The sequence below is a fragment of the Rhinopithecus roxellana genome, chromosome 17 (genome assembly GCF_007565055.1).
Source record: "Rhinopithecus roxellana isolate Shanxi Qingling chromosome 17, ASM756505v1, whole genome shotgun sequence".
NCBI lineage: Eukaryota > Metazoa > Chordata > Mammalia > Primates > Cercopithecidae > Rhinopithecus > Rhinopithecus roxellana.
In genome coordinates this window covers 54,753,460-54,781,445 of record NC_044565.1, presented here as the reverse complement: position 1 = coordinate 54,781,445, position 27,986 = coordinate 54,753,460, and the positions used below count along the sequence as shown (strand labels likewise).

General features: G+C 40.7%; 1 protein-coding gene across 9 annotated transcripts in view; it reads right to left on the bottom strand.

Moving 5' to 3' along the window:
* MYT1L (myelin transcription factor 1 like) overlaps positions 1 to 27,986 on the bottom strand; it is a 542,339-nt gene that overhangs the window by 275,539 nt on the left and 238,814 nt on the right. The gene's annotated exons all lie outside the window — the stretch shown is intronic.

Genomic DNA, 27,986 nt, shown 5'->3' with positions numbered 1-27,986 from the left:
AGGGAGACTAAAAGTATCTGTTTACAGAGAGGAGACTTTAAGATATTGCTTGGGGAGTTTTTCATGATTTTTTTCAGTGCAATAATCTATAAAATTCTGAATTACAGACAATATAAGTTCTTGACAATCTTAAACTGTTTAGACAAAATCATTGACAATATTATGAAACATATAACATATCTAATAGAATTAATGTAGAAAAAGATATCTGTACTTTAGTGAAATAAATACATTTCAGAGAAGCTTGTTTGAAAGTAAAATTTTCAGTGAAATAACTTTTCCTCATTTATTTTCATTATGAAATATGAAATGGTTCCTGATTGAAGTATTTTGGTGTTTAGATGCAATAAAGTCAAAATTAAGAAATGAGTGTATGACCAGGTGCAGTGACTCTTATGCTTGTCTGAAATCCCAGCATTTTGAGAGGCTAAGTTGGAAGATCACTTGAGACCAAGAGTTGGAGACCAGCCTGGGAAACACAGGGAGAGGCCATCTCTGGAAAAATAAAAATGGTAGCCAGGCTTGGTGGCACACGCCTGTGGTCCCAGCTACTTAAGACACTGAGGTAGGAGTGTAGCTTGGGCCCAGAAGATTTTTGAGGCTGCAGTGAGCCATGATAGTGCCACTGCACTCCAGCCTGGGCTACAGGGCAAGACCCTGTTTCAAAAAAAAGAAAAAAAACAAAACAAAAAAAAATCAAGTGTACTTCTAAAACTTCATCACATTATAGTTGTATAGTCAGAGCTATACTATTCAAATCAAACATTAACAAAAATTTTAAAATTTTAAAATAATTATAATACCCCAAATTAATGGCTACAAAGTCACAAATATATTCAAAGTTAGAATTTATAGCAATATAAAAACCTTGACAGCATGTCTCCTCCCTCACCTTGCTGTATGCATTAATCCTTTCAAAGAGGCAGTCCTTCCCAAAGCAATTGCACTTTGATTAAATTGACCACCTGCCTCAAACTCCTCATCATTTTAAACTCTTCATCCCGAGTAGCCATTTTAATCACCCTCCCTTAACTTGAAATTACCAGCCTCAGTAACCCGGCATGGTTTCCTGTAAGATTCTACAAAGCGAGCACATGTCCACCATACACTTCTCAGCGAGTGTCTTGCTTCCTTGCAATGAGTTTGCACCTAGAACAGCAGAGTGTCTCCATGCTGCCTCCCATTCCAATATTATCATGAGAGAATGCCTCCCATTCCAATATGATCCTGTGCATTTTTTACCTACTCGGAGCAGATGACACTTTTTAATTAACTTATAAAAATGCTGCTAATTTTGGAACGTAATAATTTCCTCGGGCATATCGGTCTCTCTCTTACACACACACACACACACACACACACACACACACACACACACACACACACACACAGCATCTAGAACCAAAGTTGGAAGTTAAAGCAGAAAGAAGAAATTAGGCATAAAATAACAGTAAGAAAACTAAAATTGTGATGTTTTCCAGGAATGATTTATCTTTTTGCAAAAAAAAAGTGTGTCTTCCTGTCTCCTTGCCTCATGATGTTTTTCACACCAGCCCTTCCCACTAAATGTTTAAATTTTATTCCTTTAAAAAAGCCCAGCTCAAATACCTTCTTTCAATTTCCAAAAAAGGTGATCTATCATCTTTATATATCAAACACTTTAAACTTCTTCTAATGCGACACCAGAATTAAATCTCATGTTAGGTTAGATCCACATCCTACTTCTCTTATTAAACAAGAGCTGCACAAATGGTAATGATAATGGAAAAGTTCATATGTTCTTGCTGTGCACCAGGTGTGTTCCAAGAACTTTATAAAGATTAATTTTTGTAAACCTCAGCACAACTTCCAGTGAGGCAGGAACCCCTGGCATGTCCGTCTTCAGGAACACAGACCCTCAAGAACAGCCCCCTTCCCCGCAGTGTGATCACAGACACTCGCTTGGCCTTTGTGAACCTCACTTTCCTCATCATTAAAATAGCATGGCTCATAAATACTCTCTGTACATTTTCTGTGAATTTAAATATTATTTGTTTCTCATTCTCACCAAAGCGCTGACCTACAAACTACTGATTCTACAGCAAGACCAATTCCAGGAGAGGCTATGGGGGCAATGCCAAGAAATGAAGAAAACAAGGGTGGGGCATGGAGAGGAATGAGAGGTGACCTGGTCAGGGGCAGGTGGCTGCCCCTTGCAAGCATGGGGGAAAGGAGAAAAGTTGCCACTGTCCTGTCCTTGCTTTTCTCCATCATGTCCTCAGAAGAACTGACCAAGAAATATCTGGACCAGATGGCGGAGCTCAGGAAGCCTTGGCAGTCAGGGTGAGTCAGTGTCATTGCAGAGGAACCGTTCAGAAAAGCATTTACATCCGTTCAGAAAATACAAAGCCAGTAATACATTAAGAAAAGATGTGTGATGCCTCTACAGGGAAAGTCACAAAACTTTATTAAGAAATGTTAAAGGAGGCCTGAATCAACAGAGAGATAAATCACATCGCGATTAGGAAAACTTAATGCGATAAAGGTCTCAATTCTTCTCCAAATTAATAGTGCAATTTCAATCAAAATATCAAATGAGATTTATAAGGAACTCGATAAGTATGCACGAAGAAGTAAAGGGTTGGGAATATCTCCAACATTCGTAAAAAGGAGAATCAGGAAAGGGGGGTTGTTCTACCTGACCTTAAGAATTATTCCGAAGCTATAGTAATTAAATCCATGTGGTGTTGGCTTGGGATACAGAAATTAATCTATAAAATCGAATAAAAAATCTGTCAACAGGCCTATGAATATTGCATGAGGAGACTTTGGAATAGAGAAGGTATGCCACAAGTTTAAAAATATATATATTCCTTAATAAATTGAATGAAAAAATGATTACCGACAAAAGATGAAGCTGTATTCTGACATCATATGCAAAGCAAACCTAAGATGGGTTAAGGAGTTAAATATCGAAAACTAAGCCTTAAGTCTAGGCACAGTGGCTCAAGCCCGTAATTCCAGCACTTTGGGAGGCCAAGGCAGAAGGATTGTTTGAGCCCAGGAGTTTGATACCAACCTGGGCAATGTAGTGAGATCCTGTCTGTACAAAAACGAAAACATAAAGCTAAAGTCAGACTCTTCCTAAAAAATATAGATTAATATGTACTTAGGCCGTGGAGTAAGGAAAAATAAACAGGACCCCCATAGCATTGATTATAAAAGAAAAGATGAATTAATTCAAAAATATTAATATTACAAATTTGTTCATCAAAAGACATCTTAAGGAAAGTGGAAGGTCAAGTTATAATCTGGGAGAAGATATATTTTTGATTTATGTGAAGAATATATAAAGCATTAAAAATAAAGAAAAGCATACTCAACACAATATGTCTTCTTTTGAAAAGTGTCTGTTCATATCCTTCACCCACTTTTTGATGGGGTTGTTTTCTTCTTGTAAATTTTTTGAAAGTGATTTTCAAAAGAAGTCACTCATGTAGCCAACAAACATATGAAAAAAAGCTCATCATCACTGATCATTAGAGAAAGGCAAATCAAAACCACAACGAGATACCATCACATTGTACACCATAAATATATTCAGTTTTTACTTGTTATTAAGCTGAGGGAAAATAAAACAAAAATCGACCTGATCCTTGTTTGCTGTTCCATCTCTACTACACCCCCAAAACATAGGAAAAACCTAATCTGAGTGAGAGAGATTAGCCGTAATAGTAAATTTATCATTCTTACCCACTTTTTTGCAAAAGGAAAGTTCATGTTTCCTGTTAAGGTGATCTACCCCACATTTCCATTTTGCCATCAGCCTGCCGTTTGTCTGTCCACCCAACTGTCTAACCTGTGTTACAACATCACCTCTCACCCCACGTGGAGGCTCTGTGCTGTGGGGTCACTCGGGGTGGAGGAAGCTAATCTTGCCCCTCAGCTCACAGTCTGACTGCAGATGACTGAGTGTCCAAAGCAATGACAGGACACGGAAGAACTTCTAAACAGGTTCCTTCCAGCTTGATACTGAGATTTCACTTTTGCTGCAAACTCTTTTTGAGAGTTGATGTTGACCCAACTCGCTTTACCCTGGTGAGCAAGATGAACCGACAACTGTGTTTGTCTGGACATACGTTTATTGTATCATGTACACCAAACATTCAACAAATCCTGACATGTCTGTCAAACTCAAAATATTAAAGCAGGCAACACCAGTTATAAAAATTTATTCACTTGATAATAAGTAAAAAGATTAATGAGGTAAATATTCATTTTAAGAAAAAGACAAAGGGCTGTGACTGGACTGAGTCCAGGACATCAATATCGGCTCCATGTGAATCATTACTTATTTGAGTGTCCTTGGAAAAGTCATTTAATATCCATTTGAATATTTGTAGGTGGGAAATGTCTATATACCTGCATTCCTAATGACTCATTTTGAAGATAAAATGAGACAAAAATTATGAAAATACCTTAGAAAGAATGAAATGATACAAATACAAGGTAGGAATGATTATCCTAGTAGTTGTGTTAAAAATAGTGGGGAAAGAGGATATGGGGTGAAGTCTAAAAAACGGAAGGGAATGGTGCTGTAGAATGCAATGTACAGATAAATCCTGGCCCGCTGGGGGGCTTTCTGATTTATGCCATGGAAATAAAAAATGTTAATATGTAATAAAGCCTCATAAATCCTGACGAACTGGGGAAAAGCCAATTTGGAGTTCTGAAAGGTTTTAAAGAAATGTAGCTCTATTATCTTAAAATGAACATGGTAATATGAGCTATTGGTTAATAAAAACGTGCAGACCTCCATTAATAATTAGATTAGGATAATGTTTAATCATCACTGATTCATTAATTTGGTCAAATATCCGCCAAATATTTGTGTGTTCTACTACGAGCTCAGCACGGGGGGAAGAAAGAGGAAACAAAGGGTGACTCTGTACTCACCAAGTTTGCTGTCTGGGTGTGATACTGACAAATAAATGGACGAGTACCATACAATACGACCAACGTCCTAACAACCCAGAAAAGCTCAGGATGCCGTGGACTCGCCTTGGAAAGACAGAGTTCTCAGTTTGAGGGGGCACTGATGAGGGGAATATGGACATATGTTTACTGTGTCATGTACATCATGCATTCAACAAATCCTGACACGTCTCTCATAAAAATTAACACTGACACTGAGACGTAAGAGGAAAGCAGGAATAGCCAAAAACAAATTGGTGAGAAGGAACACTTGAACTTTGTCCTAATGAAAGTCAGGCCATGACAGATTTTAAAGTATGGAAGGATAAGTAATATAATCTGCATTTAAAAAAAATAACTTTGGCTGGAATGGGAGAATTGATAAGGGGAATGATGTCTAGAAGAAGGCAAACTAATTAGGAGGCTACTGCAGCCACCCAGCCATGAGGTGATAGTGATTTAAAATCAGTCTCGGGCCTGAGAAGAACAGAAGTGTACAGAGACCAGAGGCATTGAAGAGCTGCGGGCAAGGAGGGAGAGAGGATTTTAGTTTGGCACAACTTGATTTTGAGATAAATCTGGAACATCCAGGTGGAGACTTGTGGCAGGAAGATAAATATATGGAATTGTAAATATAGATTTTTAACATTTGGGTTCTATGTCATGACATCATCCTCCAAAAAGACTCCGTGTCAAGCTTCCCTTAAAAGAGGAGCCCAGTGATTCAAATGACCCTGGCTTTGAAAGCTGCCCTCTGCTGACCCCTAAGGCAGAGCCCTTGTCTTTATGCCTTTGGTGGGCTCTTGAAAGCTGTTGTTCTCTGACGTTTTACTGTCTTTCTAAGCCACTATCATTCTCTCTTGGAAACAGTACCACTTTGTGGGATTTAGCCTACCGCCTATGTGCTGGAAATTCTTAAATGTATGCTGAGCACTTCAATGAATTTCATATTTGTGAATCCAAATGTCTAAAATAATCTACTAGAAAGTCTTACAGCCACCTCAGAGGTTCCATGTTTAGACCTGAGCAAATCATTACCCACTGCCTCATCACTCAGAATCATCTTCCTGTCCTCAATTCTGCCAGGAAAAATGCAGGAGATGTTTGTCTTAGTCCATTCAGGTTGCTATAACAAAATAGCATAACCTTGGTAGCTTACAAATAACAGAGTTTATTTCTCACAGTTCTGGAGGCTGGAAGTCTCATATGGTTTGGCTCTGCATCCCCGTGCAAATCCAATCTCCAATTGTAATCCCCAGGTGTTGAGGGAGGAACCTAGGGGGAAGTGGTGGATCATGGGGACGGTTTCCCCAGTGTTGTTCTCATGCTAGCGAGTGAGTTCTCGCAAGATCGGGTGGTTTTAGAAGTGTTTGGAAGTTCCTACTCGTCCTTCTCTCTCCTACTGGCCTGTGAAGAAGGTGCTTGCTGCCCCTTTACCATCTGCCATGATTATAAGTTTCCTGAGGCCTCCCCAGCCATGTGGAACTGTGAGTCAATGAAACCTCTTTCCTTCATAAATTATCCAGTCTCAGGAAGTGTGAAAATGGACGAATGCAAACTCCAAGACCAAGGTTTGGGCAGGTTTGGTGTCTGCTGAGGGCCTGCTTTTGGTTTGTAGACAGTGTCTTCCCACAGCAGAAGCAGGGAGGGAGCTCTTTGGGCTCTCTTTCATAAGGGCACTAATGACATTCATAAGGGCTTTACTCTCATGCCTTAATCATTTCAAACGCCCAACTTCCTAATACCATTACCTTACAGGTTCGGATATTAACATAAGGATTTTTAGAGGACATTGAGTCCATGGCAACATTACAGATGAATCTTTCTTCCCCCTCCCTCACTCTCCTATTTATGTTATATTTCCGCCCAGTCTCATCTCCCATCCCCCCATGACTGCCTTAGTCCTGCTCCCCAGTTTCTCTCAACTAGAAGAAGAAGGGCCACCTAATCGCTCCCCGGCCTGCTGTATCTCTCACTGCAGAACAGTACAGTAAGATGACTTCATCATAATGGAGAAACTTCATCCTAACGTTGATGGCTCTACAGAGGCTCTCCTGTCTCTCCTACAGGGAAGGGAGAGGCATCAACATTAGGATGAAATCTCTCCTCACTTACAGACCTTTACCGAGTTCCCACTGACTGCAGAAGAAATAAATTTAAGGTCCTCGTCTCCTAGTCCAAGTTTCTCGCCGTTGGACTACAGGCATTCTCCCACCTCCACGTCCTGCCAGTGCGTATCTTGGATGCTGTATGTGGGTGGCTCCCACTTGTAAGGAGCCCCTGCATGTTCTGTGTTGTGATGCTCCCTTCGCCCTCATGGCCACGTTTGACTTCCTCTTGGAGTGTTCTTTCTCCCTCCCACTATCTGACATAGTCTTCAACACTTAGCTTAGGTGTCCGTCCATTTCCAAGGAAGGCCGTCTAACTTTCTCCCTGTTCCTCATGGGCTGCGGGCAAGAGCCTCAGCTCTTGCTTCTCTCCACCTTCAGCACTCTGGCCTCCTGGCTTACTGTACACCTGCCTTCTGCAGGAATTGCCCATCTCACTCATAAGACTCTTGAGGCCCTGTATATGGTCACTTTACATTCTCCATAGGAGGCACAAGGCCTAGCAAGAGGAAATCATTCAATGAATGTTTATTGAGCTGTGTTCTATTGAAAATGTTAATAAAAACGTAAATAAAATAAATCAATTGTTCAATAATTTCACTTGTGTGGATTATTAGAAAATGTTTCTATGGGCAGTGATAGAGAAATTTCTACCTTCTAGAGCCTAGGTCACTTAAAGATCCTTTTTCTAACCTATTTTTAAAAAACATACCACTCTTATTTTTGGTTTCACACAAAAGTTGTATTTGTCCCTTTAAAGTGTGCCTAGTCAGTCTTAATCAATAGAAAATACACTCTATTGAAGTTTTCTAACCAAACTGACTGGCTGCCTTCACACACCCGCTGCGAGTCTGAGCTTAATGTGACACACGTTAGATGTGCTTGTACCTTTACCAAAGTAGTGCATTACAAAAGGAGTGGTAAGTACAGTAAATTGTAGGTAACTCCAGAGAAAAAGATACCAATTTACAGAATTAAAACACCAGTTAAATGAAGACCATTTGGGGGATTAAAAAAAAATGAGTTAAGGCTTGAAGAAATTCATACCCAATGGGATATGGTTAAAAGCAAAAAATAAATATGGTGTCAATACAGTAAGAAAGAGTACACTGAACAAGGCTAGAGAGGTGGACATAAGCTAAAATGACCATAGATTAAGCAATCCAGTCTTCTGGACTGAGATGAAAACAGCCCAAAAAAATAAGAGATGTGGCCGGGCGCGGTGGCTCAAGCCTGTAATCCCAGCACTTTGGGAGGCCGAGACGGGCGGATCACGAGGTCAGGAGATCGAGACCATCCTGGCTAACACGGTGAAACCCCGTCTCTACTAAAAATACAAAAACTAGCCGGGCGAGGTGGCGGGCGCCTGTAGTCCCAGCTACTAGGGAGGCTGAGGCAGGAGAATGGCGTAAACCCAGGAGGCGGAGCTTGCAGTGAGCTGAGATCCGGCCACTGCACTCCAGTCCGGGCGACAGAGCGAGACTCCGCCTCAAAAAAAAAAAAAAAAAAAAAAAAAAAAAAAAAAAAAAAAAAAAAAAAAAAAAAGAGATGTTGGTTTTGATGGACAAAAAATACTCAGTTGAAGAAGAATGTTAGGAGTCAGTCTGTTAACTTTTGATCTCATGCAGGGGTTTGTTCAGGACATTTGGAGACCTGAGCACCGAAACGATGTAATAATAAAAGCTCATATTTACTGAGAGCTTATTTTGTGATAGGTACTATCTTATGTCATCTTTACAACAACCCCTTTGAAGCACCAGTAGTTACTATCCTTATAGATGAATCACAACCAATCACAAGCTTACACATACATAAATAAGGCACCCTGAAGTGAAGAAACATGTTCACAATCCCACAGGTAGTAAGTGGCAAAGCTGGGTTTCCAACCCGGGAGTCAAGTCACACTCTCAACCACTCCACCGGACAGAGAGCATTTCAGGAGAGAAGCCTTAATGCAAAGTGCAGAAAGCAGCAGAGGGAACGGAGAACGCAGGCAAAAGGCTATTTATCAGATGACATGGTGATCGGTCTTTTTGGGGCAGAGGAAATATAAAGAAAGGATTATTTTTCCTTGCCATAGAAGTTCTTAGAGAGGACTCTACCCTTTTGTGGGTCTGTCTTTCTTCTGAAAATGTGACAAAGCTATGATTCCTCTTGATGAGGGGAAGACGTACCACGCACATCTGACACCCTCACCACGTGCATGTCCTCCAGCAAATTCACAGTCATCGGGGGCCCTAGGTTAAGAGTTGCCATCTGAGGCTGTGGAAATAAGAAAAGACTCTAAGATGAACCAGAGGTTTTCAGGACTGTTCATTCTGGTAGGGAGATGGAAGACTGAGGTCTATCACAATTTGACAGGTATGTAAGGCCACATGTCATCTTAAGTACTGAACTGTGAGTTTCAAACTGTAAGAATCATTGGAGGAGGGATGAACAAAGCTTGGCTGAATAAGATTATGCTATTCAACTACATATGGTTCAAAGGCGGCTGAAGTATATTACGAATTACATTGTTAAAAGTCATGAAAATCTGGAGCATTAAAAAAGCTTATGGGTTGGCAAAACAATAAAATCAACGACTTCAGAATATGGCAATTAACCGAAGTCACAGATTAAAATGAAAATTATTCACCCAAGAGAAACTGGAAAGTACTGGATTTTGAGATAATGATGAGTGTGACTTTTTAATTTGGGGCCATTCCCATCCCCCTCTTCATCCCAGCTAAAAGCCGGTGACAGTGAAAACAAGAAAAAGAATTGACGGGGTTTGGAGTTCCATTAAAAGCACTGTCCTCAGAGCACAGTCAGTATTTTATCTGACACTGCAGCTCTTAGGAAATGTTGACTCTGTGGGCACAGTAGCGAGGGAGAGACTTACCTTCAGGGAATCACGGAGACAACAGCAAACTGCTGGCAGCATCCCAGCTGCCCAGGGCTGTGATTTCAGCTGGGACAGAAGAAGCCTGGCTGGAAGTTGAATAAAGAAATCCTAGAGAATATAGACAACCACAGGGAACTTTGGAAAGCTCTGTCATACTCTTGGGAATCTACAGGGCTGTGTGCATGTCCAGGAAAGACAGGAAAAGAAAGTCATCATGCCCTCATTCCTGGGTGACCCCGAGGCTCTTTACAAGCATGGATTACAAGTTAAGGCCTCCTGGAAAGGGCCAGGAGTTTAAGGCAATGCCTTCTCACATAGATCCCCTTGGCAGACGGTAGAAGCTGTTCAGGAAAGGCATTTAATAAAATCCTCTGGCTACTCATTGGCCGACCACTAACTTATCCTGACCCAGGCATAATACTTACAAAGCCAGGCCTTAAAAACTAACCAATAAACAGACAAACGACAAGCTCCAAGAACTTGAAAGAAAAAGAAAAAGGTAGCAGAGGAATCAGTAGCCAAACAATGCACAATACTCAAAATCTCCGGAATTATACCAGGAAAGTTACTAAGCAAATAAGAAGCAACAAGGAAAATAAAACTAAACTAGTAGCAATAAAAATCTAGCAACAACAGCAAGTCTTGGGGGATGTAAGAATCTGATACCAGAATTGCTATAACATATTAATTTCCAGTGGCCATTACAAAAACTGTAAGAGATCCAAAGAAACAGGAAAGTATGAGACACACACACGAGAAAAAAGTTGACAGAAAATGTCCCTGAAAGGGCTCGGATTTGGGACTTGGTGAAGACTTTAAACCAATTATTATAAATATATTTAAATAACTAAAGAAAATTGTTTGAAAAAGTCAAGGGAATTGTGACAATTTTGTCTCACCAAGTAGAGAATTTCAATACAGAAATAGATATTATAAAATAATAACCAAATAAATATTCTGGAGTTGAAATATTCCATAACTGAAATAAAAATTACATTAGAGAAGCTCAATAACAAATTTGACCCTTAAGGACAAAGAATTCAAAACTTAAAAATAGGTGAATAGAGACTATTTAGTCTCAGAGACAGAGAAAACAAAAGAATAGAAATGAAGATAGCCTTAAAGATCTCTGGGGCACCACTAATTCTATCAATATACACAGAATGAGAAATTCAGAAGAGAAGAAAAAGGGGGACAAAAATATTTGAAGAAATATTGGCTGAAAGCTCTCCACATTGATGAAATTTATTAACACATAATTAAAGAGTTCAATGAATTCAACATAGAATACACATAAATGGATCTACACGTAGATATATCAGGATCAAATTAACAAAAGTCAAAGGCAAAAAATTTTTGAAAGCTGCAAGATAAAAAGACAGAGAATAGATTTGAAACAAACAGACATGATTCAATTAAATGGTCTCTACAAAATGCACTTTGAATTCAAAGCCACAAATAATTCGAAAGTGAAAACATGGAAAAATATTCCATGCAAGCAATAACTAGAAGAGAGCTGAAGTGACTACAAGGCAGAGTCAATAAAATTACTACGTGACTTTTCATCAGCAACTATGGAGAACAGAAAGTAATGTGATGACATCTTCAAAGAGTTGAAAGACTATCAATAAAGTTCTCTATTTAGCTAAACTCTTAAAAATATTAAAACATTCCAAGATAAACAAAAACAGAGAATTTATTGCTAGAAGACCTGTTGTATACGAAATACTAAAGGGAGCCCTTCATGCTGAAATGAAAGGACATGCAAAACCACATGAGGAAACACAGAGCAACGGTGAAGATAACTGCACAGATGTTATAAAAGATGGTATAAACACAGCATTTGTAACGCGTTCGTTCTTCTATACGTTTTAAAAGACATCGACAGAAATCAATAATTATACAACTGTGCTAATAGCGTATAAGGTATAAATAAAAAGTTTGTATAGCAATAATAGCACAAAATTGGTGGAAGAAATGGAAGAATATGGTAACTAAGTTTTTATCTGTGTTTGAAACAAAGTTAGTATTAGTCTGAACTAGATTGCTTCAAGTTAACAGCTAATTGTAATTTCCAGGGAAATTGAGAGAAAAAAAATTAAAATTATTAAAAGAAACAACAAAGGAACTAAAAGAGTATACTGGGAATAATATTTTTAACAAGAATATGGCAAAAATAGAGAAATAGAGGAATAAAAAAGACGCAAGATATATAGAAAATAAATTGCATAATTGTAGGTGTAAAATTACCATATCAATAATTACATTAAATAGAAATAGATTAAGCATCCCAATCAAAAGGCAGAGAATAGATTTGAAACAAACAAACAAACATGATTCAATTAAATGGTCTCTAAAAAATGCACTTTGAATTTGAAGCCACAAATAATTTGAAAGTAAAAGCATGGAAAAATATTCCATGCAAGCAACAACCAAAAGAGAGCTGAAGTGACTGCACTAATATCAGACACAAAAGACTGAAGACAATGTTTAAAAATTAGGTGCAAAAAAGGACATTTTATGATGAGAAGAGGTTCAAAGAAGAATCAAGAAGACATAACAATTATAAACATATATGCATCTAACAGTACAGCTCCAAAATACGGGAAACAAAGTCTGATAAAATTAAGGGGATAGGATAGACAGTCAATAAAAATAACTGGAGACATCAATATCCCACATTCATTAATAGATAAAACTATTAGAACTAACAAATTAGTTCAGCCCATTTGCAGGGTAAAATATCCGTACACCATAATCAATTGTATTTTGCATATTAATTCTATGATTTAAATGTTTGTGTTTCCCCAAATTCGTATGTTGAAATTCTAACCCCTAGGGTAATGGTATTATGGGATGGGGTCCTTGGAAGGTGATTACAACATGAGGGTGGAGCCCATATAAAGTAGCCTCAGAAAGTTTGCTTGCCCCTTCCACCATGTAAGGATGCAGTAAGAAGACAAATGCCTGTCTATGAGGAAATGAGCCTTCACCACACACCCAATAATCTGGTGTCTTGATCTTGGACTTCCAGGCCCCAGAACTGTGCAAAATACCTTTCTGTTTTTCATAAGCCACGCAGTTTATGACATTTTGCTCTAGTATGTCAAATGGACTAAAACAACTAGAACAAAAAATACAAAAATAAAAAATAGAAAACAAGCTCATTAATAAAATTGACATAAAGAATAAAATACCTGGAAATAAATTTAACAAAAGAAGTTCAAGACATGTATACTAAAAGCTATGTAATATTGTTTTAAGAAATTAAAGATTGAAATAAAGGGAAAGACGTGTTCACAGATCAGAATATTTAACGTTATTAAGGTAGCAATACTTGTCAAATTGATCCACAGATCCAAATTCTAAGTCGTATTTTTCAATGAAATTTTTAAGTTGATTTTAAAATTTACATGGCAATGAAAGGACCCAATATAAGAAAACAAATCTTGAGTAAAAAAATAGTTTTAGGAATTAGTCTTCTGGATTTTAAAAATCTACTACAAATAAACAAATAAGTGAATAAATAAATAAACAAACTACAGTAACTGAGAGAGGATAGTACCAGCATAAGGATGGATACTGATCAATGAAATAGAATGGGGAATCTAAAAATAAACCATCTCACTTATTGACAACTGATTTTTGACAAGGGTTTCAGAATAATTTAATGGGGGAAATCAAGTCTTTTTAATGCACGGTGTTGGACAACTGGGTATCCACATACAAATGGGTAAAGTTGGACACGTATCACATCATAAACAAAAATGGACTCAAAATGTACCAAAGGCCTAAATATAGAAGTTAAAACTATGTAACCTCTAGAAGAAAACCTATCAGTAAGTCTTTGTGTCCTTGAGTTAGGTGATGGCATCCTAAATACACCACCAAAAATGCAAGGGATAAAAGAAAAAAAGCCGTAAGTTTAGCTTCATCAAAACTAAGAAGTCGATCTGACAAAGGCCATCCTCATGAAAGTGGAAAAATAACAAAAAGAACAAGAACAAATATTTACAAATTACATATATTACTTGGGACTTGCATGCATAATATGCAAATAATCCTTACTATGCAATAAGAAATAATGTCCAAATGATTTGAATAGACACTTTCCCAAAGAAAATCTACAAATGGACAATACTCTCGTGAGAAGATGCTGAACATCATTTGCCAGTGTGTCATCTGGGAAGCGCAAATAAAAACCACAATAGGTACCTCTTCACATTTACTAGGGTGGCTATTGCAAAAAAGGAAGATAAAAGAAGAAAGAAAAGAAAGGAACAAATGTTGGTGAGGATGTGGAGAAACTGGAACTCTCATACATTGCAGGTAGGAATATAAAATATTGCAGCTACTTTGACAAAAATTTTGGCAGTTTCTCAAAATGCAAAACATAACTTTAACATGTGACGTAGCAACTTCACTCCTATCTAAGATAATGAAAATATGTCTACAGGGACATTATGCTAAATGAAAGAAGCCAGTCACAACAAAACCCCTCATATTGTTTGATTCTATTTATGTAAAATGTCCAGAATAGGCAAATTCACAGAGACAGAAAGTGGATTGTAACTGTCAAGGGCTGCTGGGAGGGCAGAATCAAGGATGACCACTAATGGGTCCATGGTCTCTTTTTGGAGTGTTGAAGAGGTTCTAAAATTGGAATAGGGTGATAGTCACATGGATCAAAGGATATACCAAAAATCATTGAATTATGAACTTTAAATGGGTGAATTTTATAATATGTAAGATAATTCTCAATCAAGGGTAAAAATATGGACTTCTACTATAGAAAGAGCAAAGGGAAAATAGGCCCTCTCTCCTGTTAGTTGCGTCTTCAGTTTTAGTTTGTAAAATGTGTTAATGGCTGTATGAATGCTCCCGGAGTGGGTGGCAGTTCTGGATTCCTACTTCCCTCTCGGCAAACGCACCTCCCTGAGAAATCTCTGCATGCCTGACCACATTGCTTTCTCAATGGTACTGATAGGACTACTAAGGGACTCGGCACGGTGGAACTTGAGGGCCAAATGGTGCTCAAATTAAATTAATGTACTTTATTCTATTGCTTCCTGCTAGCCATTTGCTAGAACATTTATTCATTAAGTTGCCAACTCATTCATCATGTCATTCAATTGTTTACAAGCGTGTATTGAAAATCTGTCCTGCTTCATTTGCAAAGATCTCTGAAAAAAATGCAGGAAACTGCAAGTGAAGTCCCAGAGGTTATTCTTGTTAATCTCTTCATTCCTTAGTTTGTTTATTTATATTTATTTATTTATTTAGAGATGGACTCTCACTCTATCGCCCAAGCTGGAGTATAGTGGTGTGATCTTGGCTCACTGCAACCTCCGCCTCCCGGGTTCAAGCTATTTTCCTGCCTCAGTCTCCTGAGTAGCTGGGATTACAGGTGTGCGATGCCACATTTGGCTATTTTTGTATATTTTTTAGTAGAGACGGGGTTTCACCATGTTGGTCAGGCTGATCTCGAACTCCTGATGTGATCTGCCCGCCTCAGCCTCCCAAAGTGCTGGGATTACAGGCGTGAGTCGCCACACCCAGCTACCTTAGTTTATTTTAAAGCATAATTGGAATGAGGATCAAAAAGGCTGATAGAATGACAGCATACATCAACAGGGCTGTTGAAAGGATCTACCACTGTCTACACCATACTATGTGCACACACAAAGAGCTCATGTGTGTACAGCATAAGACAGCATTACAGAAAATGCTACGGAAACACTTGGGGCAGTTTTACAAATGAAGAAACTGAGATGTACAGGGTTGGTTCAGTCACTCAAGCTTTCAAAGGAAATGTCAATGTGGGGACTGAACTAACATTGAAGTTATGGAGAACTTTAGTACCATAAAAGCTAAGTCAAATTCATTTGTTAATTTTTTTTCACAGTCACTGAAAAAGCGTCTCGTTTCTTCAAGCTTTACGTGAGCAAGTGATGAAGTTGTAGGTGACAATGGCAGTTGTCGCATGCCTTAAGCTAAGCCGCACATCAGAGGCTCTGACTGGCATTCCGTGGCCATTAGTTGAGAATGTTTGTTTTTTTCTCCAAATGTGGCGTATGACTTTGTAACATTTATAATAATAGAAACATCATGTGAAAATGCTTTATGGGAACTCAAAAATCAGTAGCCACATTAGTGAGGGGACAGAGTTCCAGAAGTAATGCACTGGAATTTTATCAGAATGCTGTTCACATAGCACAGCTTCTTACTGGGGATATATATATATATATATATAATATATCTAAATATCTAAATATTTATATATAAAATATATCTAAATATCTAAATATTTATATATAAAATATATCTAAATATCTAAATATTTATATATAATATATATCTAAATATCTAAATATTTATATATAATATCTAAATATCTAAATATTTATATATAATATCTAAATATAGGACGGGCGTGGTGGCTCAAGTCTGTAATCCCAGCACTTTGGGAGGCCGAGACGGGCGGATCACGAGGTCAGGAGATCGAGACCATCCTGACTAACATGGTGAAACCCCGTCTCTACTAAAAACAATACAAAAAAACTAGCCGGGCGAGGTGGCGGGCACCTGTAGTCCCAGCTACTTGGGAGGCTGAGGCAGGAGAATGGTGTAAACCCGGGAGGCAGAGCTTGCAGTGAGCTGAGATCTGGCCACTGCACTCCAGCCCGGGTGACAGAGCGAGACTCCGTCTCAAAAAAAAAAAAAAAAAAAATATATATATATATACATATATAATATATAAATATATAATATATAAAATATATTATATATAAATCTATATATAATATATAATATATTAATATATAAATATATAAAATATACATATATTATATATATATAAATATATAAAAATATACATATATTTTATATATATAAATATATAAAAATATATAAATACACACACACACACACATACAAACCCTTCAGAAAACAAGGCAACCCCTTTGAAGTTTCCCCAGTTGTAAAGGGAAGACTATTGCGTGATTAGGAATAAAACCAGTGGCTTTCAGATATGCTGGCCAGCACAAACACCATAGCCCACCTCCCTAAGCAATTTCCTCATCGCCCAAACCTCATGGCTGACTAGAGCAGAAGAACATCAGGCGGAAGCTGGCATCTTGTCAGCCAACCCCACTCTCTCTTCCCAATCAAGATGCAGCCCAAGGGACCTGAAATGAGTGGAAGGGATACTGTGATTCCTCAACTTGGTCCCTGAAACGTGAGTCATCATGTGAACCCAGAGACCGGTGCACACAAGCTGTGAGCTTGTACACACCTAGAAAGCTGCCAATGTCACTGCTAGGGACTATGTGGAAGGTGTCTTTACTGGTTTTAAATGCAATGCACTCTAAGCCAGTTGGAATACTTTTGCTTTGAAGAAATACCTGCCCTTCTTCAGTGCTGTGGCTTTTCTCAATCCTTTACGCCTGTGCTCACTCGTGGATACAAATCCCCCACTCAGCTCTTGCCCTGGGTAGCAATCAGGTGGTTGATGAGTGGTGCCAACCAGTTACATTTCCTGATACGCAATATGGCTGGCAGCAGGATGCCCTGCACATGCTCAGAAATGGCCCTGATGAGCAGAGATCCGACAGTCCCACCATCACAGCTGTCTTCACCTTTATCCAGGTGGGACCAACACAGGCCTGCAGGGCCGAGGAGCTCATCTACGGCACAGTCTGAAGTGACTGAATTAATCAGGTCACAGTGGCCAAAAGCCTATCCACTGCCACTGCAAGCCACCTTTCCTGCAAGATGGTTCACTCTATAGGAAACTGGTTTAACCAGAATCTGGAATCTTACAATTTTTTCAGACCAGCAACAAGGAAAAGGACTCAGAGATTTGACACAGGACTGGGAAATTTGACACTTTGGAGAGGAGCAGGACTGATCAGAAGAGAAAAAATAATCGGCACTGGGGCCAGGGATGTGGGCAGGAAACTGGGGAAATAAAAGAGCTTGGAGGGCAGGGAGACCATCAGTAAACGGATGTGCTGATGACTTCCTATACTCATTTTAGTATAGATTGAGAGGGCTAATAAGGAACGGAAAATTCAGTTCTTGCCCTAAAGAAGGGAGCAGGCAGCTCTTCCAGAGTTCCTGCTCACCCCACCTCCTGGTCACGCCTCTCCTCGGTGTAACCGGACGACTGCCTTGTGTGTGAAAAACAGGATACAGCAACAAGTGATGGGATGTCCCTCCCATGATCAGGTTAGAAAACACTGAGAGCTCCCCCTGCAGGTGCTCACCCCACTGCCCCTTGTGTTCGCTTTGACTGGCCCTGGGCTAGGAGTGGGGAGGGCTCCTCAGCCAGCGGCCAGCAAGGGGCAGCACCTGCGTGCACAGCCTCAGAGGAACCGAGTCTTGGCAACAGTCACTGCAGAAACCAGGAGGCGATCGGCCTGCTGGAACCCCGAGAGGACTGAGGTCCCAAGTGACCATGGGCTGCATCCTGCGGGAGACCCTGCGAGGCAGGATCCAGCCCAGCCAGGCCTGAATCCCAAACCCACAGACACTGTGAGATACTAAACGAGATATTTTAGGCAACTGAGTACTGGTATAATTTGTTACACAGAAATAGATGATGAATACAAGGATTTAATTGGGAGAGGAATTAATTAGTAAAATAATCATCTACAGTATAACCTTGTGTAAATGTTGGAGGAACAAACGCTGGTTATTATCTGACAGATGAGCTCTCAGCGCAGCCGTGTGACGAAGCCCATCAGAGGCAACCAGGCCAAGGCCACATCCCCTGGCCAGCCATCCTCACCCTCCCACTCTCTAGGCAGCTCTGCCCACCCTGTGGTCATCAGGCTTTGTGGTCAGGAAGCTTCTCTGACCACGCTTTCTCCTTGAGCCTCTGCCCTCCCATGGTGAAATTCTGCAGGCCCTTCTCTCTGCACAGTTTCTTCTCTCCGTCAGTTGTCTCTATCTTCTCCAGGAACGTATTTTTAAATGATGGCACCAGAGCTGTCTGCATGTCTCTTGGCTTTCTGATTATTCTGCACATGTGCTCAGGCAAGCCCCTTGAACTCAGCTCTGGCTGTGTGACTCCCCTGGCCCAAATCCTCTAGAGAGCCCCACTGTCTACGCAGTTGAGTGCACCTGTCCCCATTTGGCACCAGTATTTCTATCTTGTATGTGTTCACGGGCACGTTACTGGGAATTTGCCTATACCCTTCTGTGTCTCCAACTCCTGTTCAACTCTAAGACTTGCCTCAAATGCACCCTTCTACATCAAGCCCATGCTGCTCCCTTTCCCACCCTGAGAACAGTTTCTCCTTCTTTGAATTCTTATCACCCTGTGGGATACCTCCCAAAGGCTTGTCATGCTCTGCCATTTGTCATGGTTGTTTATGTTCCTATTCTTCAGCCTTATACATTTCTCAAAGTCCCAAGCAGAATGAGCCTTATTCATAATGGTATCCCTAGTGCTTCATTCATTGCCTGGAACATAATGAGCACTCAATAATGTTGGCAAAATTGAATTTGATCCACAGAGTCCTACTGTTTTATGCCCTAGCTGGAGCCCAGATCATAAGACGCTGAAGCAGCTCGGCATCCACACAGGGTGCTGGAATCGACCCACACAGGCCTCTCTCGGAGATGCCACACTCTCAGGCCCCTCTGTCCCCGCTCGGTTTCCTGATCCACAGACTCCCACCTTTTCATGAAGAATGCGTTTGGGTGTTCCCTTTTCTCCCAGCCTCTCCATAGGTGGGCTTGATCCAGGGAGAAGGGAATGGAATCTCAACCTACCGCATTTCTTATAAAACTTCTGTAAACAATTGTTACTGTTTCTGTTGGATCTCATTCTGATTTCTAAGAAAAATGAAGGAATACGTCACTGTGATCTTACTTCTTAGGGTCTTGCCTGCTTATAACATGCCTCTGTCTTGATAAAGAAGTAAAGATTGAAATTGAGGGAACAGTGTGTATGGAGTGCCAGACCTCACAGTTTATTGTTTAGTAAGGCGACACACTATGTTAGGAAGAGATGTGCTAAAAGTCCAGATAATATAGCACCAAAGACCGACACTGTGTCAACGGAGCACTCCATCAAAGCACAGAGCTGTTAAACAACTCTGCATAATAAGGATATGCATTTAAACTGAAATTATTTGTATAATTTTTGTTTGTTTGTTTTTTGTATTTTTTTGAGACGGAGTCTCAATCTGTCGCTGAGGCTGGAGTGCAGTGACGCAATCTCGGCTCAGTGCAAGCTCCAGTTCCCGGGTTCACACCATTCTCCTGCCTCAGTCTCCCCAGTAGCTGAGACTATAGGCGCCGCCACCACGCCCAGCTAATTTTTTTGTATTTTTTAGTAGAGATGGGGTTTCACCATGTTAGCCAGGATGGTCTCGATTTCCTGACCTCATAATCTGTCCACCTCAGCCTCCCAAAGTGCTGGGATTACAGGCTTGAGCCACCGCGCCCGGCCAATTATATTATTTTAAACATTATTTTTAATACTATTCATTTTATACTTGTACACAGTAGTTATGGAAGGCGGTGGTGAAATGCTAAAGCCAACAGTTGAAACATAGGCAGCTAATCTCAGAACAGAAAGAAGCCTGCAGCTTGCCATCATACCCATTTGTCCTGTCATTTCAATTTGTACTCACTTTGTAATTAATAAAGCCCGAGGTATTTCACATACAGAATCACTCTGCAATAGTGACAGTGACTTATCACCCCCTTGGCTGAAGGTCCCTGGCTTTTGCCTGCCCTGCTGTGGGTTCTGAGGCTAGGAAAGGAGCCCAGGTGGCTGAACCCCAGGCCTCCGCTCTCTTAGCTGCTCTCTGCCGATTGGATCTCACACAAAGGGTGTGCTTACGCAGTTTCTTGGAAACTTCCCCTTAGGAAGATTCTTTCTTTCTTTGTTAGACACCTTTGGCTTCTTCTTTTTTTTTTTTTAAAAAAGATAGGTTTGCAATGCCAAATAAGCTGAAAGGCTTGATATGCACGTTTTACAAAACTCTTAATGCTATTAATGTTCTTCCCTTTTCTTTGTTTGGGAAATTTCTCATCGCTGGAGACAGGCTAGGGTGCCACAGGTAACAGGCAAGATGAAGCTTTAGGGTCAGGCTTCTGAGGTCAGCCCTGAAAGGACACCCAGGAGGGGACCTGCAGGTTCATCTGTGCTGCTGAGGGGGTCACACAGCATTTGGCGAATGGGCGGGCTCCATTAATTAACAGAAACATCTCATACAGCTTAGGCAAAGGTGGCTTTTCAAAAGTATTTTTGAATCTGTTAAATAAGAGCTTGGTCCTAAATAAAATATGATTTGTGCTTATTAGTCTTGGTTTTTAACAACTGCCATGTGCCCTGTCCATGAACTGAATGTAGTTCCTATTATCCAAACAGGACTCATTGACAAGGGACTAACCCAGTGCTTCTCCAGGAAGAGCTACTACAAATAGATCAAATCAAAAGAAAAAGGAAACGCAAGACCATGACATTCAAAACCAATCTATAATGGCTTTGAAGCATGGAATGGGCCGGTGACAGCTTGCTAACATGCGAACCATGCGCTATAAAGACGACACATGGTCTACTGGGGCTCCACAGACTTGCCTTGACCACGCATCCACTTTGTGACCACAGCTGAGCTGGTCAGACTCTCTGAGCATGTTTCTCCCTCTATAACACACGAGTGTAAATCTCTAATTTGCGGGATGGTTAGGAGGGGTCAACAAGAAGTCACATAGCCAACAGCACAGAGAAGAGTGCCCAGCACGTGGTGAGTGGTACATGAGTGCGGCTTGTTACAGCACTAGAGGTGAGCCACATACAGTGCGATAGCTGCCTGGCCACGGGGGAAAGGCCGTGTGTGAAGGGGACTTGTTTGCCCTGACGTGGGCTTCACAGAAGAGAAGGTGATGACTGACTCGCTTTCTCTAGAAGATGGAAAATAAAATGCATTGGGAGAGCAGCACTGGAACCAGTGAGAAACGCAGTAGGAAACCATGAACCCTTCTCCACAGAAATGTCACACACAGAACCAGGAGCTCGAGGAATTCAGTGAGGATTCCTATCTCAGGTGAGAAGTGTGGCAGGAAATTGTGAGCACTTCTCCTCCATGGAAATGTGTCACACACAGAACCAGAAGCCCAACGAATTCAGTGAGGATTTCTATCTCAGGAGACAGAGTTCTCTGAGGTATGTGCAGTCCTGGTGGTGAGGCCTGTGCTTGTGACCCTAAACTCAGAGTAGGTTGTTGCCCTGGGCATCACTAGGGTGACCAGTGGATCCAGCCTTTCCCCTGGGCCCTGAAGTGAGACAATCCCAGGCACTGGTGGTGGATGAGGCTGATGGAGCATGTGGGAGTGGGGCCAGCTGCATCCAACCTGCACTAACAGGAGGTCTGATTCGAAGGGGTTGACTTACTGGAATAAAAGGATAGCCAGTGGTAAGTACTAGTATAAAAAATCTGTGATTTTCCTCTACTTGAGCTTCAATACATATTAGTGTACCCAAAGAGGCGCCATCCTTCTAATCTGAATAATACTTTTAAAGAAAGAATGTAGTCAGCAATTTGAACGAACAATTACGACCAGTTTTATGAGGTTTGTATCCTATTAAAAGCAAAAGCATAGAGCCTGTCTCATTTTTAAAAATCAAACCATAAGAAAACAGCACTCTCAAGTATCCTGCAAATACAGACTGAATCCTACCAAAAAACATTTTCCTGCTCTTTGCATTTTTAAAAAGTAAATTTGTTGAAAAGAAGTAGTTTTATCATTTCTGTTAAGTTTTCAAAGACATTTACTAAATAATGAATATGATAAACAGTGGGATACTAATACTGTTAGATATATCAGTAGAACAGATCTACAAAAACTGATTTCACAAAAAAGAAAGGAGCCCTCTGGCTTTATATGTGGGGGAAAATATGAAATGTGCTGTTATTTGGAATTTACAATAAGAGGGTCAGGTCTAAAGTAACTTAACTTTGAGCAATTTTGGGGGATCTATTTGCTCTATTGTTAAGGCAATGTCAATCTCATTTTAAACACACCAGTTACAATCAGGCTTGCAAATGAAAACTAGACAGCCACCCTTCAGGAAGAACTGCAGACGGGCTTTACAAAGCGTTTGTTATTGTACCTAAAACTGCTGTAAGCCCTGAATGCCTGGGATAGGGAATGGCTGGAGGAGCAGAGCCTCAGGAGATCCATCTCTCCTTTCTTCTTAGGTCTTTCCTGATAAAGCTACACACATGAAAGAAATAGAAATCTCGATAGTGTTTCATGAAGGACTGTTGAGAACTGGGATCTAGAGAGGACTTGGAAAACGACTGTCATTTATATGGGGAATGCAGAAAGCTTTAAATATCAGCAGAGATTTAGGAGCACGAGAGCTGGATTTTGTGTAATCATTTAGTCCAATCTTCCCATTATACAGATGGACAGAGGTTAATAGCACAGAGTAGAAGGAGGAAATTGAGCTGGAAGGTACAGACCTGGTTCAGTTATTATCTTCTTGTCTCTGTCTCTGTCTCTGTCTCTCCTTTTCATCCACTCCTCTCCTCTCTCCCCTCTCTATCTCTTCCTGTCCTCTACTGATACATTAAATAGCCTTGGACAAGTCACTTGACCTTTTCCTGGCAGTGAAACATGTAATAACACACTTACACTCAGTTCCTGTGAACTAAAATACATACCACACCAGACATAGCAATTCTTGTCCTTCAAACATTAAATGAGACAGGTGGGAGAGTCTGAGTTAGAATCTACATTGAGTTCAAACTTGTCCCCATCCCATCCTTCTGCAGTTGTCATACACAGTCTGCTGCCATTATTCATGGGAGTCACATCCTATAAAGTCAGAGCAAACAGAAAATAAGGATTCTGAGCCATTGCTCCTGGAGGAAATGCAGGGTTAGTTTCCTGAGAGTGCTCTGCTCACAACATATTTGTCAACAAATCAAAACGTAAACTTGCTTTATGGTGTTTCTGTTTAAACACGCCCTGTTTAATACAGGCATACCTCAGAGACACTGCAGGCTCACACCAGACCATCACAATAAAGGGAATACTATAATAAAGGAAGCTACACAATTTTTTCATTCCAAAATAGTGCATATAAATGATATGTTTACACTATACTGTAGTCTATTAAGTGTGCAATAGCATTATGTCTAAAAATATATATATCTTAATTTCAAATTGCTCTATTGCTGAAGAATTCTAAGGATCACCTGAGCCTTCAGGGAGTCATCATCTCTTTGCTGGTGGAGGGTTTTGCCTCAGTGTTGATGGCTGCTGATGGATCAGGATCAGGGTGGCAGTTGTTGAAGGTTGGGTGGCTGTGGCAATTTCTTTAAATAAGGCAACAATGAAGTTTTCCATATCTATTGGAAAACTTTTATTGGAAAACTATTTCCACATCTTCCTTTCAGTAAAGATTTCTCCGTGGCACATGATACTGTTTGATAGGACTTTAACCACCTTAGAAATTCTTTAAACATCAGAGTCCATCCTCTTAAACCCTGCTGCTGCTTTATCAACTGGGCTTATGCAGTATTCTAAATTCTTTCTTGTTGATTCAACAATGTTTACAGCATCTTCACCAGGAGTAGTTTCCGTCTCAAGAAACTACTTGCTTTGCTCATCCTTAAGAAGCAACTCCTCATCCATTCAAGACTGATCACGAGATTGCAGCAATCCAGTTGCATCTTTAGACTCCACTTCTAATTTTATTTCTCTTGCTATTTCCACCACATTTGCAGTGATAGCCTCCACTGAAGTCCTGGGTGAACTTAAAATCATCCATGAGGGTTGGAATCAAATTCTCCAACCTTCTGTTAACGTTGTTGTTTGGACCTCCTCTCATGAATCATCAATAGTGAATGCTTTCCAGAAAGTTTTCAATTGACTTTGCCCAGACCCATCAGAGAAATCACTATCCATGGCAGTTATTGCCTTCAAAATGCGATTTCTTAAATAATAAGACTTGACAATTGAAATTACTCCTGATCCATGATCTGTAGAATGGATGTTGTGTTAGCAGGCATGAAAACAACATTCATCTCCTTGCACATCCCCATCAGAGCTCTTGGGTGGCCAGGCACACTGTCAATAAGCAGTAATGTTTTGAAAGAAACATTTTTTTTCTGAGTAGTAGGTCTCAACAGTAGTCTTGAAGTATTTAGTAAACCATGCTGTAAACAGATGTGCTGTCATCCAGGCTTTGTTGATCCTTTTTTTTTTTTTTTTTTTTTGAGACAGAGTCTCACTCTGTCGCCCAGGCTGGAGTGCAGTGGCCGGATCTCAGCTCATTGCAAGCTCCGCCTCCCGGGTTCACGCCATTCTTCTGCCTCTGCCTCCCAAGTAGCTGGGACTACAGGCGCCGCCACCTGGCCTGGCTAGTTTTTTGTATTTTTTAGTAGAGACGGGGTTTCACAGTGTTAGCAAGGATGGTCTCGATCTCCTGACCTCGTGATCTGCCCGTCTCGGCCTCCCAAAGTGCTGGGATTACAGGCTTGAGCCACTGCGCCCAGCCTGTTGATCCATTTATAGAGCCAGAGGAGAGTAGGTTTAGCATAAAAACTAAGGGCCCTAGGATTTTTGAAATGATTTATAAGCATTGGCTTCAACTTAAAGTCACCAGCTGTGTTGGCTCCTAAGAAGAGATCAACCTGTCTTTAGAAGCTTTGAAGCCAGGCATTGATTTCTCTTCTCCAGCTCTGAAAGTCCTAGATGGCTTATATTTTTCCAATATAAGTCTGTTTCATCTACATTGAAAATCTGTTGTTAGTGTAACCAACTTCATCAATGATCTTAGCTGGATCTTCTGGAGAACTTGCTGCAGCTTCTTTATCAACACCTGCTGCTTCTCCTTGCACTTGTATGTTACAGAGATGACTTCTTTCCTTGAACCTCATAAGCCAACCTCTGCCAGCCTCAAACTTTTCTTCTGCAGCTTCCTTATCTCTCTCAACCTTTGTAGAATTAAGGAGAGTTAGGGCCTTGCTCTGGATTAAGCTTTGGCTGAAGGGAATATTGTGGCTGCTTTAATCTTCTATCCAGACTGCTACAACTTTCCCCATAACTTTCACTTATTTCAGTGAACATAAGAATAATAAATGGAACTCATCAATAAGACTGGTTTCATGTATTATTCTTATGTTCACTGAAATAGCACCTTTAATTTCATTCAAGAATATTTTCTTTGCATTCAAAATTGGCTGTTTAGCACAAGAAATCTAGCTTTTGAACTATCTTAGGTTTCAACATGCCTTCCTCACTAAGCTTAATCATTTCTAGCTTTAAATTGAACGTGAGGGACATGCCACTCTTGCTTTACCTGAATATTTGGAGGTCATTGTAGGGTTGTTCGTTGGCCTAATTTCAATATGCTTCTGTCTTAGGGAATAGGGAGGTCAGTTTAGAAGAGGGGAGACAGAGGAATGGCTGGTGGGTGGAGCAGTCAGAACACACATTTGTCAATCAAGTTTGCCGTCTCAAATGGGTGCTGATTGTGGTGCCCTCCAGAAATTACAACAGTAACATCAAAGATGACTGATCACAGATAACCAAAGCAGATATGATGATAATAAAAAAGTCTGGAATTTCCAAAATGTGACACAGACACTACGTGAGCAAGTGCTATTGGAAAAAATGGCATCAATAGACTTGACTGATGCAGGGTTGCCACAAACCTGAAATTATAAAACATACACTCTCCGTGAAGCACAGTAAAGGGAAGTGCAATCAAACAAGGTACGTATGTTTGATTCATCACCACTGAACTCATGGCCACAGCCCTGCAGCTCTGTCTGAAGGAAGGGTCTCTGTCATAACACACGTATTTTTTTTCTGTGCAGCACATCGCAGCCTCCTTGTACTTAGAAAACACTAGACAGAACCTCAGCACTGCACTTGGGAGCTGTTGTAAGCAGCAAAATCACCAAAAAGTGATGAACACAGCAGTAACCAGACCTTGAAAAGGACCCTTGTTTATGGTAGGGAGCTGAAGTCAGGAGACTGGGCATCGCCCTGCCCTTTAGCAGCTGAAGGTGTGCGCTGGGCAGCTCAAGCTTTTGCCTCTCCGCATGGGTGTGTGTGTAACTGTGAATGCACCACAACCATCGATGTTCAGGTTACAATACATTTCTGTAAGTAGGCAAATTCACAGACATAAAGTCTGTAAATGAAGAGGATGAACTGACAATAAAAGCATAATGAAAATATTTTATTTTTGCTACCTTCTTAAAGAGCGTTTTCATTAGAGTGTGTCTCCCTCAAATGTATCATCCCCAATCTTTTTAAAAAATATTATCAGAAACTAGAAAGTTCTCATGTCTAGCATTCAGCCCCATTGTCACCCGCTGCTCTTCCAGGTGAGCCGCGTCTCCAGGGAACCCAGTCCGGCAGGGGTCTCAAATTTGCTTGGATATGTAATCAAAAAAATGATCAGACAATGTAAGTGTCACAAAACCTCCTAGACTTTAGTAGAGACAAAAACAGAAACCAAGAAGTGGAGAGGGAGAAGCACCGCATCCCAGGGGGTGCCCCCGACTTGTGACAGAAACCAGGTGTGAGTTTCCCTTTAGTCTCTGGGGGGAGCTTTCCGGGACACAGCCGCGCAGGCAACAGAGAGGACAGTGTCCAGGCCACCTGGTGCCACCTCTGCCAACTCTCGTCTCTCTCTCCAGGTGAGGCTAAGTTTATTTGGAGAGCCAGCAAGGGCCTGGTGTCATCAATGCTCCTCAGTACGGACATTGTTGTTATATGAGTTCTATGAAAAGGGTCCTGTAGACCCTGAATACACAAGGACCGTGGCCTCAAGAGAAATTGATCTGACAAGATCCTGCTTGGGTCTGGAGACACCCCAGAAGCAGTGTCAGCACCTCACATCAGGGGAGCTGTCCTGCGAGCCCTGACCTGTGGCCACCAGGGGTCACTACACCAAAGAGTTCTTGGTCTTTACTGTGTCTAAGTCAGTAAGGAGGAGAGGAGAGCAGCCTCTTTCCATCTGTGAGCGTCTGCCTGTGGCTTCTCTCTGCAATCTA